The following is a 13950-nucleotide window of genomic DNA, read 5'->3' as shown; positions in this document are numbered from 1 at the left end:
GGTTGCTAATTTGACCAAACAGTACAACCAAAACTAAGACACATAGCTCAGGTGGCAGTGAAAAAGCGTGCTCCTCTCTTGCCCAGAAAGGAGAACAAGCAATGCAGAGAGAGTGGTTAATCCTTACCTAGCAAAGAAAGAACCTGGGGAGCTGATGTGATGTTTGGCCAGGAGGATGGCATGATTTATGTAAGATAAATTTACTATAAATTTTAACCTCAAACAGGTTTTTGGTTTGTGTGTCTTATAAGCTCTCTTAGAAAGCTATAAATACTTGACTTTTGACTTTAGAAAAACTCTTATGCAATAATGAAAGGTGGAAGAAAAGGAGTAATTTTAAAGTACTGTAAATGACCTGTAGGGCAGAAATTACTAAGTCGCCATGCTATATTAAAATGCCCTACTTTCCCTGTTCCTATGCAATAGTGTCAGTTCTTTATATTACCTTAGTGTCAGCAGAAGCCATGTAAATACAAAAGACTGCGCATATGTTCCCATGCCAACCATACTGGAGGACTGTGCTCTGGAGATAACTGGATCATCTCACTGGTAGAATAATGCTATTTGGAAATTAACATGTCCCAGACTGATTATTATTTACAAATACTGCACATCTCAAAGCCTTCCCAAGTCTATAGAGGATCAGATTACTAAACAGATAGAAAGGACTGGCTAGAAGTGGAAGCCACTGCGCAGAGCAGTGATGATTGTCATGAATACAAGGACCGTTGCTTTCCTGATTGCAAGGACTCACTGGCTACACAAAGTGACAGACCACCAAAACTCTCTGGTATGATGGATTTCTATTTTTTTTCTTAAGGTTCCAGTCAGTTGCCATTGTAACCTTTCTGGACATGGGGATATATTTTGCGCAGGAAGACCATGTTAAAGAATTATGTATGAAACGTTCAACCTCTAACTCATGGTGACGAAATTAATGGTCTTTAAATTCCTAGGCATATCACTCCAACAGGAATTAATAGAAGCTCCAAAATGTAGCCAGGCCCTTCCCTCCATTTCATTCTTCAAATGAAAACTGCACTGTAAATGTAAGCAAAATAATCTCCAGTCAAGTAGGTTTCAGGTAGCCAGGGTCCTTCGCCTTTAGCTCTCTCTCTTCTGAGACAAAAGGAAGAGGCAGCCAGAAAATGCTACTCAATCCCTTACAGCTCAGCTTTCTCAGCCCTTTTTAGGAATAGCCTGATCCCTCTATCTTGGATCCAATAACTGAATAAATTTAGCATAAAGAGGCAAACCCATGCAGCTCATTGTGTCTGTGCTCTCAGTTTTGTGGCCTGTTGTTAGCTAGATTCTATTCATAAACCTCTAACAAAAACAGTTCAGCATCTTCATCGGTTCAAAAGGAGCTTTGGGTACCTGCTCTAACTTTTCTTTAATGTGTTTTAAGGGACTGAATGCCTTTGCTTGTAATATGCAATTAAAGACTCTCCTGATAGACTGGCGTACATGGCAAAAACTGCAAACCTGATATTTTTCCGATAAGCATATTTTCCTAGAATAAAAATTATTGAAAATTAATTCTTCCTGTTATACCTAAACAAATAATTATCCAGGCTGTCTGTATTTCATCTCTATTTTAGACAAAAGAGAAGTTCAGTCACTAAACTTATTCATTCCTCAGTTCAAATAGTCAACCAGTGTATTAGTTGTGTTTAATTTCTTCATTAAAGAGTTTTCGTGATTGTGGGAAATTCATTATGAAGAATTTCATTCTATGAATTCATTATTTCATGTACGATAAATTAAACATCCCTCAGATAGAAAATAGATTAAGAACTCTGCAACACATGATAAGACAGCTGTGGCCATCTATGATTTTACCAACTTCCAGTTGCTTGTCACCAGATCTCTGGTACAAGTCACTTATATGTGGTGAAGTCAACGTACTTCACAGCCAGATGTTCACAGCTCAGGACCATAACATAGCCCACCTTTGTCAGCCAAACTTTCCATTAAATAACTTTGCATTTCAGGGAGAATGTTTTCCTCTACTTAGGCCTATGCTGAAGCAACCCTTGAAGAAGCTAGAGACTTCAAGTTTCCTAGGCCACTGACAACTTGCTTTTAGATCTCTTCAGAGTTATCCATGGAAACTTCCATAAAATTATAACATTTCTCAGTTATGACAAGATTGATCATCTCAGTAGTTTTTGATACCACTGACCAAAAATTGGTACTGAGGTCTTCCCAGTTCTTAAATTTAAACGGCTCCAGTCTTTCATTGTTGTGAATAACTAGAAATACAGTGACATGTGGATTTGAATGCTCTTAGAAAGAGAGGGAACGTGCATCTGCTTGGAAGCACTTTTGTAAAGATGTAAGATTCTGGACAGACTTGCTGGCTGTTCTGTCCTTAAACTTGTGGATAGCTTCCCTGTTGCTTCATTTGAATATGGTATGCTAATTGGCCTAAATTCAAGCCACTGGTTTTCAGTAACTGACATGATAGGGTAGCTGACAACATAGCCTTCCAAACAGGTGCAAAGGACACAGCAACCCTTTTGTAGCGAGCTCCTCTCATTACCAAATCTTGGCAAAGGGGGAATCCAAGTAATTTAAGAGATGTGGGAAAAAAAATATGTTTGCAAAGGATTTGCCACCCAATCAATGGTTTGTCATCCAACCATTTTCTTTTGCAATTGTTACATGTTGATGACAAACGTATCTAGCTAACAAGAGAAGTATTTGGTAGAAGCTAATATTGGACTGTAAGTCTAAGACAAACTTAACAATTTCAGCTGGTTAATGATGGCCAAGACTTGACATAGAGGTTACAATTGCTTAAACTGAATACATTTTTAAAAAATTTCATTCGCCGTTTCTTTTCCTAATTCTTTTAGGCATCTGTTTGACAGTAAGGTAAAATTTTTGACAGAACCAGAGTGAAATCCCAGTGTCCCCAGCCTGCTTTTTTACTGCTTTAATAATTCATAAGAAAGGGTTTTGTCCTTAAAATTTAATTGAATAAAAAGGTGTTTTAAATTTTCAAGTATCATAGCTCTTATTAATTGTTAAACCAGTATAAAAGTAGCCTGGAGACTAATTTACAGGCTCTGGGCAAGCAAAATGCCTGCGTCAGTAACTTTTTAGAAAGATGGACAGCATAAACTATGGACTCCAAATGCCATTTATGCTTAAGATCCTTAATTTTAAATACACACAATAGCCAATTCCTGCTGGACAGTGCTTCTTAGCTTTACTAACTTTCAGATTAGCATATCATATAAGAAAGACTAATTCAAGTTACACCTAAAGCAATTAATATAATCACAATTCAATAATACACTTTTAATTAATTCTTTTGATCAACTTATTATAATGGATCTAAGTGAATACGAGGTGGACATAAAACCTGGAGATATGTCGTACTCTTCCCTCATTAAGAGTGTTCTCTCTGAAAGCCTACTGGAAACTCCCTGGTCTTTGAGAGCACTGGGTGTCTCTTCTGTCTGAAGGAGATCTAGACATGCACCTCCCTCATAAGCATACATGTCTTCACCATCAAACTATACTACAAACTTAAGGCACTTTAAGCAGCTTTTCCTGCCACTTTTTGCTGTGCTTAAAGCTTGCATCTCTTTAGGCTGTGACTCTGTTTGGTGTATAAATAACTGGATCAAGCACCACACCTGCAAGGATTGGGTCATGGATCTGGAGAGAGCTCTGGCAGTTGATAGGCAGCGATGTCGTCAGCACTGAAAAAGTTGAGCTATATCAGGAGAATACCCAGAATTTAACATTAGGTGCCAAGTGCATGCTGGTGTCAGCAACTGAGACCTTTATTGACCTTAAATTTCCTTTGTGATAGACTGCAGCTTGCCTGGAATTTGGAAAGCTATAGTTTTGGGCTTAAGTGCCTTAGCATGGCAGCCACTAAGACTTACAAATCCATTTGTGAAGCCTCAAGTATATGTTGCATGACTGAGTTCTGTTTTCATGCAAGGGTAATATGTCACTCAGACTGGTAACTTGGTGGGTTTTTTCACCCTACACATTATATGTTGTGCAATGAGCTGCTCACCCACCACTTCAGTGACATTTAGTGATATATGGCATTTATATGACGTCTATAAGACATTGTTATGTGCTTATTAGAAAATAATCCATATGCATTCAAGGTAACTTGGTTCCAGGTTGTAAATGACTTGAAGCAGGTAATGTCAATTTTGGCGTATAGTGCCACATCCTATGTCTTTTTGAGTAATCAACGTTTTCCAAATAGATCATGACAACTGTTTTTCATCTCTTATCTGAATCATTCCAACATGTTTCATTAATAGATGGGTGATTATAGATTTAGGCACATACTCTACATAGATTCTTCTCAAAGTAGGAGTTGGTGCCTATTTCTATCATTAGATAAGTAGTCATAGAACAAACAGAAAATTTAGAATGCTACTACATTGTTAAGGAAATTTGTAGAAAGTTGAGGGCTTAAACAGGCATTAGGAGCTTAGATATTCTTTTGGATCTGGGATATGCATAGCTTTGGCAATCTGGTTTTAGTGTGAGATCATTTTTTGAAAAGAGACTCAGGCTCTCACACTGAAATTTTGAAAATTCTACTCACAGACACTGACAAAATCACATGCAATAATTTCCAGCCTTTTTTCTTTCCAACAAAGCTTATCAGAAGAGTGAGAAACTTGAGCATGAATGTCTTTGAGATTCAATAATGCTCTAAATAATATTGGTCTTTTCAACAGTCTATCTTGTTTGCTTCAATAACAGAGCCAAATAAAGTGAGAGGCAGCCAGATGGCCAGAACACAGCCTCTTAAAGTAAAAAAAAAATAAATAATCAATGTGAGAAGATTACATAATAGAACAAAGTATTCCTTCTTCATTCAGAAGATCTTTGCTTTCTGGAGGATGGAAAAATGCCAGACTGGCCATCTTGTGTGAGAAATGTCACCATTTGCAGTAAATGTGAAACGTAGCCAGTTTCAATCAGTCAATATTAAGCCATCAGTCACTCCACACTCATCCTCTGTGAACTAAAAGAGGAATACATTGACCTGTAACCCTTTTTTCCTGTACTTAACTCTGACTTCCTACAGGAGTACTCCTTTACTGAACTCCATGACCATGTCACAGTAGTCTTCCCTCACATCCAGCTGAACACTTTCATATTACCTAGTTTAACCAGTCCCATCCACCTAGAATAAGCCCAGTCACTAGTCACAGGGAAATGTTCAAGAACTCAAAGGTGAAGCTGCTGAATTACTTCTTTCTAAACTGCCTGCCTGTTATCTTCATTTTTAGAACTGCAAAGAGCTTTAAAACATCCAGTACTGCACACTAGACTCTTCTCCAAGAAATAGACAAGAAAAATGTGTCAGCATAAGGAAATGATTATAGCAGTACTATACGTACATGATACACTAAAATGGATTATAAAATAAACATAAGCTATAACAAGTAATCAGAAAATACAATGTAATTTATTCCATATTATACCACAGAAAGGCTGAGGCTGTCTGGGAACTCTGGAAGTCACCTGATCCAATGTCCCCTGCTGAGGCAGGGCCACCTACAGCTAGTTGCCCAGGACCATGTCCAGACGTCTTTTGAATATCTCCAAGGAGGGAGACTCCATGACCTTTCTGGGCAACCTGTGCCAGTGCTCGGTCACCCACACAGTTTGTGCCCACACAGTTTGTGCCCATTGAACATCTGGTCCTGTCACTGGTCACCACTGAAAAGACCCTGGCTCCATCCTCTTTGTACCCTCTCTTCAGGTATTTCTATATATTGGTAAGATCCCCCTGGGCCTTCTTTTTCCCAGGCTGAACAGTCCCAGCTCTCTCAGCCTTTCCTTCTAGGGGAGATGTCCCAGTCCATCATCTTTATGATCCTTTGCAGGACTCTTTACAGTATGTTCTCTGGGCCTGGCCATTCAGACAGTTTTCAACCCACCTCACTGTCTGCTCATCAAGCCCGAGTTTCAACAGCTTCTTTGTGAGGATCTTACAGGAGTGCCACTCTTACAGGAGTGTCAAAAGCCTTACTGAAGACAAGGTAAACAATGCCCACTGCTCTCCCATCATCTACCAATCCAGTCATTTCATTATAGACTGTAGTCAGGCTGACTACTCCTAATGACTGTCTTGTCCATCATATGCCTGGAAATGGTTTCCACCACCTTTCCAGGGATCAAGGTGAAGCTGACCAGCCTAAAGTTCCCTGTGTCGTCCTTCTTGTCCTTCTGGAAGATAGGAGTGACATGTGCTTTCCTTGAGTCCTCAGGCACTTCTCCCAGTCACCACAATCGATCAATCATCACTGAGAGTGGCCTTACAGTGACATCAGGCAGCTCCCTCAGCACTCATGGGTGTCTCCCACCAGGGCCCATGGACTTATGTAAGTCCAGTTTGCTTAAGTATTCGCTGACCTGATGCTCTTCCACCAAAGAAGAGGATCTTCCACATCTTTCTTGCTCCAGACTTTCTCTCTGGTCTCTGGGACCTGGGATTCATGAAGGCCGGTCTTGCTAGTAAGGACTGAGGCAAAGGCGGTATTCAGTACCTCATCCTTTTCCAGGTCCTTCATCACCTTCAGCAGTCTGCCCTAGCCTTCTTTTTGTTGCTTCTATGCTTACTGAAGCCCTTTCTGTTACCTTTGACACCCCTTGCCAGATTCAATTCCATTTGGACTGTGGCTTTCCTAACCTCATCCCTGGTTGCTCAGTGTTTCTGTATTCCTCACATATTGCCTGTCTCTGCTTCTACCCTCTGTATGCTTCCTTTCTGTGTTTGAGTTTTGCTAGGACTTCCTTTCTCATCCATGCAAGCCTCCTGGCATTCTTGCCTGACATCCTACTTTTTGGGATGGACTTCTCTTAAGCATGCATGAGGTGATCCTTGAATATTAACCAGTTTTCTTGGGTCCCCTTTCCCTCCAGGGTCTTATCCTATGGGACTCTGCCAAGCAAAAAGGCCAGTCTTCTCTCCTAAAGTCCAGTGATATAATCTTATTTTTTGCCTTCGCCCCTCCTCTCAGGACACTGAGGTCCACTACCTCATGGTCACTGCAGCCAGTGCTGCCTTTGGCCTACAGTGGCCCCAATGACTGCTTTCAGGTATGGGAGAAAAAGTACATAATCTCGTCAGCATTTTCTATGTTTATTGATAGAGTGAAATTTCCTTCTTCCTTTCTGGTATAATAAGTTTGAAATGGAACTACATATTATTTTAATGGGAAGTTTAATTTTTCTAACATTTCATGGGTATTTTATCCTTGTATTTTTGTTTTGACTAGTTGTTTAAAAACTTTGTCATTAACATATAGAAATTAGGTATTTTTAAAAATATAACAAAGCAGATAAAAATATTTGCTTCTGGCTCAAATACTGGAATATGGAAAAGAATAGATTGGTAATGATGGTTGCTACAACAGCAGCTCTACAGTTCTTTTAGACTCACATTTGTTTCCAAATTTGTCTTCACACAGGTGCTGGCATTCCTGCAGCGAAGTGGGGAGGCAGACCAAGGAACTGATGAAACTGAAAACTTACCAAGGAAAAAAGATACATTTTCAGCCAGATTTATTCCTTAGTACTGTTCACTGTGATACCTGTTACTAGAGCTTGGACAGGGAAGGATTTGGATATAGCAGCTCCAGAAATAAAAGCAGACAATTATTAAATGCACCACAGCTTTTGTTAAACGTATCTCAATAAATTTACACCTTGTTTCCCCTATCCTAGCCTCATCATCACAGAGCTGATACCCAGTCCGACCTTTTATCAGTATTCTGTCAGAAGTGCCACAGTCTCTGACCATGAGTCTGTTCCCCACACCCCACCCAAACCAAACCTTGTCAGATGAAGGAGGTACAGGAGAGCTCACTGAAAGACATAATCAAGTAGCTCCATAGAAAATATTGTTATGATCATCCCTTTATTTATAAGAAAATAAACCCCAGAAAATTCATAAGGCCTTCCATTTGAAGATTTTAAAGTTATTTTAGAAGTGCCACAATGAGTAACATTATTCCCATTTTAGAGGCGATTTGTCCAGAGGTTGTGTGCCTAGAGTACCTCCCAATATCCTTACTTCTCATCTTACAGATGTCAGATCCCACGCTATTCAAGCTTCAGTGCTCTGTACTATATCAGCTCAAGCCAGCACAGCTGCTCTATCCAGAACTAGCAGAATACAAGCGCAAAAAACCTTGCAGGAAGTGCTCATGGTAAGATGCTGTGGTCTACAAATAAGTAGCTTACTTCTGTATCAGTTCCAAAATTGGAGAGTCCGCTGTAATATTGTGTCCTGATCCAGATTTAAAAGTAAATAAAATTCCACCCAGATTCATGCAGCTACATGATGATGTAAAAGCTGTAGAAAATCTAGTAAGATGCACTCCAACTCGGAAGTCAGCTGAAGTGACAACTGATGGATGCACATCCTCAGTAAAAGGGCTGACATCTTTTCCTTATCCTCTGGTTGCTTTCCCCAGTCTCATCATCTTAGTATTAATATCCAGACTGAACTTTAATCAATTTGCTCTCAACCATGCCGCAGTCCCTACCAAGCTCTTAATGAGATGCTTGATCACACTGTCTGTGCAGGATGAGCTGCAGATACAAGATGAGTGCATGCTGTCGTCCTGAAAATGTTTCTACCTGTATTTCCTCACAGGCTGCCCTAATTGCAACTGCCTGATACTTAGATTGAGCAGAACCACGACACAGAATCCCATCAAGTATCCTTCAGGGTAGAATAACTACAAATAATTTAATGATTATTCACTTGCTTATTTAATAACAAAAATCTATGCAGAAATCCCAGCACTGCATAAAGCAGATTTTTAAAGGATATTTTGATGTCTCAAAATGTATTTAATTTAGTTGTGGCTTTTTTTTCTGCTTTGGAGGATTCTTGCATCCTACTTCACTACAGTAATAGGATTATTGAGTTTAACTGCTTATGTTGGAAGATAAAATACATCCACACAGCCAATGACGATAAGACAGAATTGCTGCAGCCTGAGGGGTTACTAAGAAGCATCTTCCATAGATTGTTTCTTACTATGTGTGGGTTGGTGTAATCAGCTCCTGTCCTCCAGCAAAATAATATCAAAACCATATTACTGAAAAACTAGTGAAAAAGAAACATTCCTGCGTGCCTCTTTTCACTGCATGCATTAATTCCCTGACGTGTTTTCCTGTCCAGCTCCTCTTCTAAACGATTTATAGTTTTTTTCCATTGTGCTGCTGTTGTTATGCCCACTGCCATGCAAAACCATTCACTTTTTGAATCTGGAATGAACTGGTGCTACAATGGTGACTGAGGGATTTCTCAGTGAATTTTTTTTAAGAATTCAGTAATAATAACTATCAGTAATGAGTATCTGCAAGACTCAGTGACAACGTATTAATATGTACATACCTATCCTAATTACTATGCACTTCTTTTATTCTACATATAAGTAAAAATCTCATTTACATTATTCCGTAAGACTAATTTTCCTCAGTACCTTCTGCTCTTTTTTCTTCCCTGTAAACCATTTGCTTCCTTTGAAGAAACTTTTAATTTTCATATTCTTCAACAGTCCTATTTTTTTTGCATGTCTGCATCAGATATGTTCTCATTTTAAACAAAAAGACAATATTCTCCTTCTAAAATAAATGCACTAAATTCTTAAGATCCACATATATCATGACTGACTTACCAAAGAGGCTTTTAGCTGAATCATCATATAATGTCCTGTGCAGGAAAGAAAGGCAATTTTGCTATCGCTAATCTTTCACACAGCATCATGTATGTTTCATGCACTATCTAATAACTGCTGCCGCTCTGCTGTTATTTGCTGGAACTATAATAGAGTTCAAAGGGCCTTACTGAGACCAGGATCCTATTACAAAAGCACTGCCAAGGGGCAAAAAAAGGTTCAGCCTCTGACCCTGTGAAAATAATGGAATTAAGCACACTAATAATGTTAAGCATGTTCATGTTAGACATGGACAGGGAAAACTGTGGATTAAAGAATGGAAATATTGCTACCCCTGTTTTGTCCACAGAGTAGAAAGTGACAGCGAACTTACGTGGTTTATCCAGGACACACATGAAATTCATGGCACAGCCATGATTTTTTTTTTTTAAGTTAGTAATTTTTAAGTTAGTAATACAATTTTTTAAGTTGGTAATCTAATGATCTTCCTTTTTTTCAGGTTATTTATCAATAGAGGGAATAAGGTGGTTTAAGATAAAATAGCATAGAAACAATAACATTTTGAATTGTAATGCATTAAACAGGAGAATAACAAATGGATTTGTGAGCATACAGGTCCTCACAGGTAAAAAGCAACATTTTGATAAGACTGGTTTAAAGGGTATTTTGAAAGCCCTTCTTTCTGAGGTCTTTCTGTGAAGCCTGAGGCTTGATTAGGAACCCTAGAGGAGAGAGCAGATTTGAGTAATATGGTAAGAACTGTGATGAACAGGGAGAAAGGGGCACCTAGTGGAAGCAAGGGCTCAAAACGGGAACGACGGAACAAAACTGGAGCTGTCACGGGCTGGAGGGAAAACACCAGAAAGAGTCATATTTGCAAAAGGGATAGGGGCTCACAGTGGCACAATCTCCTTTCGAAATTAGATTAAAATTTATAAGTCCCAAATCTTACAGTTCCTGGACTATCAGCAAATCCTTCACAAGTCCTCTTTACTGTCAGTCAATTTAAAGACACTATTGCCCCAGCTCAACTCTGAGCTGTCTAAAGACTTATCATGAGCCAGGTGAGTCCACGGAGTAGAAAATGACAGCGAACTTACATGGTTTATCCAGGACACACACGAAATTCATGGCACAGCCATACACCATACACTGTATGTATGGTGACATACAGTTCACAGCTTTGCTTTGCTTTTTTTTTTTAAAAAAAAAAAAGAAAACTAAACCAGGAAGTCACATGCAAAAACGTATTTTAAAGCATTACTGAAGTTTCCTACACAAACTTAATAAATCCCTCTTGTGTCTTTGCATTATAATTTGGAAATTTATTTTACACAAGATTTATTCCTCCTCCAGTGCTCTCTGGATAGTCTTGCTCTGGGGACAAATCAGAATTACACAGAGTAGGATGCTGTATAATCCCTACATTACTTTTGCAGAAGTTGGAAGATGTGCAGCAGTGGATGCAGTAGAAACTAGATGAAAAGAAAGGATTGTCTGAAAATTCATGGGAATGGAGTGGTGCCCTGAACAACTGTATCCCACTCTCTCTTGGATGTCGCACAGCCAAATCACTTGAACAGACATTTTTGCAAGTGTCACTACCTCTGTTTTCCTCTTTCTTCAAACTCCAGACCCTTGCTGTGGTTTGAAAACATTAAGCACCTCCATCTGCAACATAGGCAACAAGCACTGAAGGTATCCTATATTGTATAATATTAAACCCTCTGAAAAATCAGCTCGTAAGCACCTCAAATTGACTGTCAAAAGTAGTGGATATTTTCTAATTTATTCTGTCTCAGTTCTCTCTGTCAAATTAGAATAATAATTCCTCTTCAGTGCACAGAAGTGCTATGAAGATAAATTCATTAAGATTCGTAAAGCACTCAGACACTGTAGTGATGAGCACCATAGAAAAGCCCAGGAGGAAATTAAAAATTCTGTCTTCAGAGCAGAACTTAAAAATGTGGCATGGGACCATACACTGAACAATAACAAAGAAACAAAATGATGAATAGTTACTCATTCAGTGAGCATTATCATTATATTGTGCACAGCAGGAGACAAGAGTCCTGCAGGGGGTGGCGGGCGGGTGGTGGTGGAGGGCGGACCGTATGTGATCAGTTAATTAAAACCAGGCTCATAATGCATGCCAGAAGATGTGGAAATAAAGGTACGTGGACAATCCAAAATCTGGAAATTCCAACAGTTGAGTACTTGGTTATAAATATGTGACAATTTTTTTTTCAATATACTTTTTATGTTTAATATGGAAAAAGCTCAAAAGAGCTGTACCTACCTTAATTCCTTCCACTGACACATGACCATGGCCATAGTTTTGTCTAATGTTACAGCTGATCTCCTAATTCAATAGATTTGCTGCAGTGTTTTTCCTGCCTCTCTCAATTCACTTTGGTTCCTCCTTTGAAACGTGTGGGATCCTACCAGAGACAAATGATTTTTTTGTAATAGTGATATATAAAATGAATGCAGTTAAAAGAATCTCAAGAAAAAGTTAATTGCACCAATCTAATACAAGTTATAGGAATGAAACCAAAAATTTGCTGGCTGAATTGTTTGAAGAATATTAATCCCACCTGAGATTAAATTATGCCTAACTACGGTAGTGTCTTTTTCAATTTAAACACTTTAGTTAAACAAATAAAAGACTGCTTACAGTGTTTATTAAGTATAAAAAGTAGATTAAAAATTCACATTGACAGTTTGGTTTTGCCTTAGAAAGTCACCTTTCCAATTCTGTCGACATTTCTCCGATTGTCTGATTTTTTTCATCGCTCTGATTGCTGCATCATCCCTTAAGAAGTCAATCAGCAAAGTCTGCAAGTTTCATAGTGTCCCAGTAGCTTATACCCTCTTGCTTCAGAGAAAGCGTTTAATAAAACATGGGCTAAAGATTCTTAGACATATGTTTCTTTAACAATAAATTTCCTTTTTCTTATTATCAAAAAATTCTTTAGAGGGAGGAACATTCTTAAGATCTCTGCAGAACAAACAGATATAGGGAAGGATTTTTAATTACATTTTCCTAAATTTTTACAAGTTTATCCTCAGTTTTGCAGAATACTGGGGTTTTTACAAAAAAATATAAACCCGGGACACCACTTTTCCTAGACAGTACTTAACAATCTTAATATTCTATAATTTCTCAAACCTATAAAACAAAAAGCAAAGGCAAAGAAGGTTAAATTACTAGATAATTGGATAAAAGTACTCTTATAGTAGTCTTGTAGTTTTATACATAACTTCATTTCACAATGAAGGCAAATTGATAAGGTATAAAGTAGATCAACCTTAATAGCAGTAAGGTATATTTTAATTTATATATTTGAGGCTTCCTTTCTATTTAGATATGGGTTTAAAGGTTAAAAGTTAGAAATTATAAATATGAATATGGGGGAAGTGGATTTAATTGATCCACCTTAAAAACCACTCGGAGCTCACAAATATGAATAGTTAGTAAATATAACGAAGACTTCTGTAGTTGGCATCTGCTAGTTGCTGGGTTTAGTGCTCTTACATTTTTATGTTTTTCCCACATTGACAGGACGCATGTGAACATCAAATATGACTGTAACGTAGGAAGAACAAAATTATAGCTGTCAAAATTGTAGCAGATTGCATAAGACATTGAGTTACAGATAATGGTAAAGTTAAGTAAGTCTGTCTCACTTCACTGGAGAAATGTTCCATTTTTGAAAGATATCAAGCATTATTCCTAATTTAGGACAGTATATTAACTTCACCTGAATCATTAGGCATCTTTCCAGAAGCAAGGCTAGAATGAGACAGACATAAGATCAGCCATAATTGTAAAGCTTGAAAGAGTCTGCGTGGAACCAAAAAAGGAATTGTCTGAACTCATCATCCACACCAAGTACAAACAGATGCGTCTAAGAAGACACCGCATGACAGTATACAGCATGTCATTGAGTGTTCGAGGCACCAAATACCATAATGGAGTTGGAAGTTCTCATAATTTATCTTCATTGTCCTGACAACGGATTTTAGATTTCCAAACAATTTTAGAAATCCTCTGCTCTAGATAAATTTAAGTGCGCTAAAGAAGTTAACAGAAATTTCAGACACTGGCAGAAGTTTGCTAAGAAGCTTCAAGAAGTTGCCACACGCAATGGATGAGCTTTAGCATGCCTGAATACTTCTGAAATCTCTCTTGGTCAGTTAAGTGTAACAAAAGGCTTTATCCTTTTTAATATAAATCTGTAGTAACTATTCA

This window comes from Chroicocephalus ridibundus, chromosome Z, assembly GCF_963924245.1.
Source record: "Chroicocephalus ridibundus chromosome Z, bChrRid1.1, whole genome shotgun sequence".
Classification (NCBI taxonomy): domain Eukaryota; kingdom Metazoa; phylum Chordata; class Aves; order Charadriiformes; family Laridae; genus Chroicocephalus; species Chroicocephalus ridibundus.
This window is presented reverse-complemented; position numbering follows the sequence as displayed.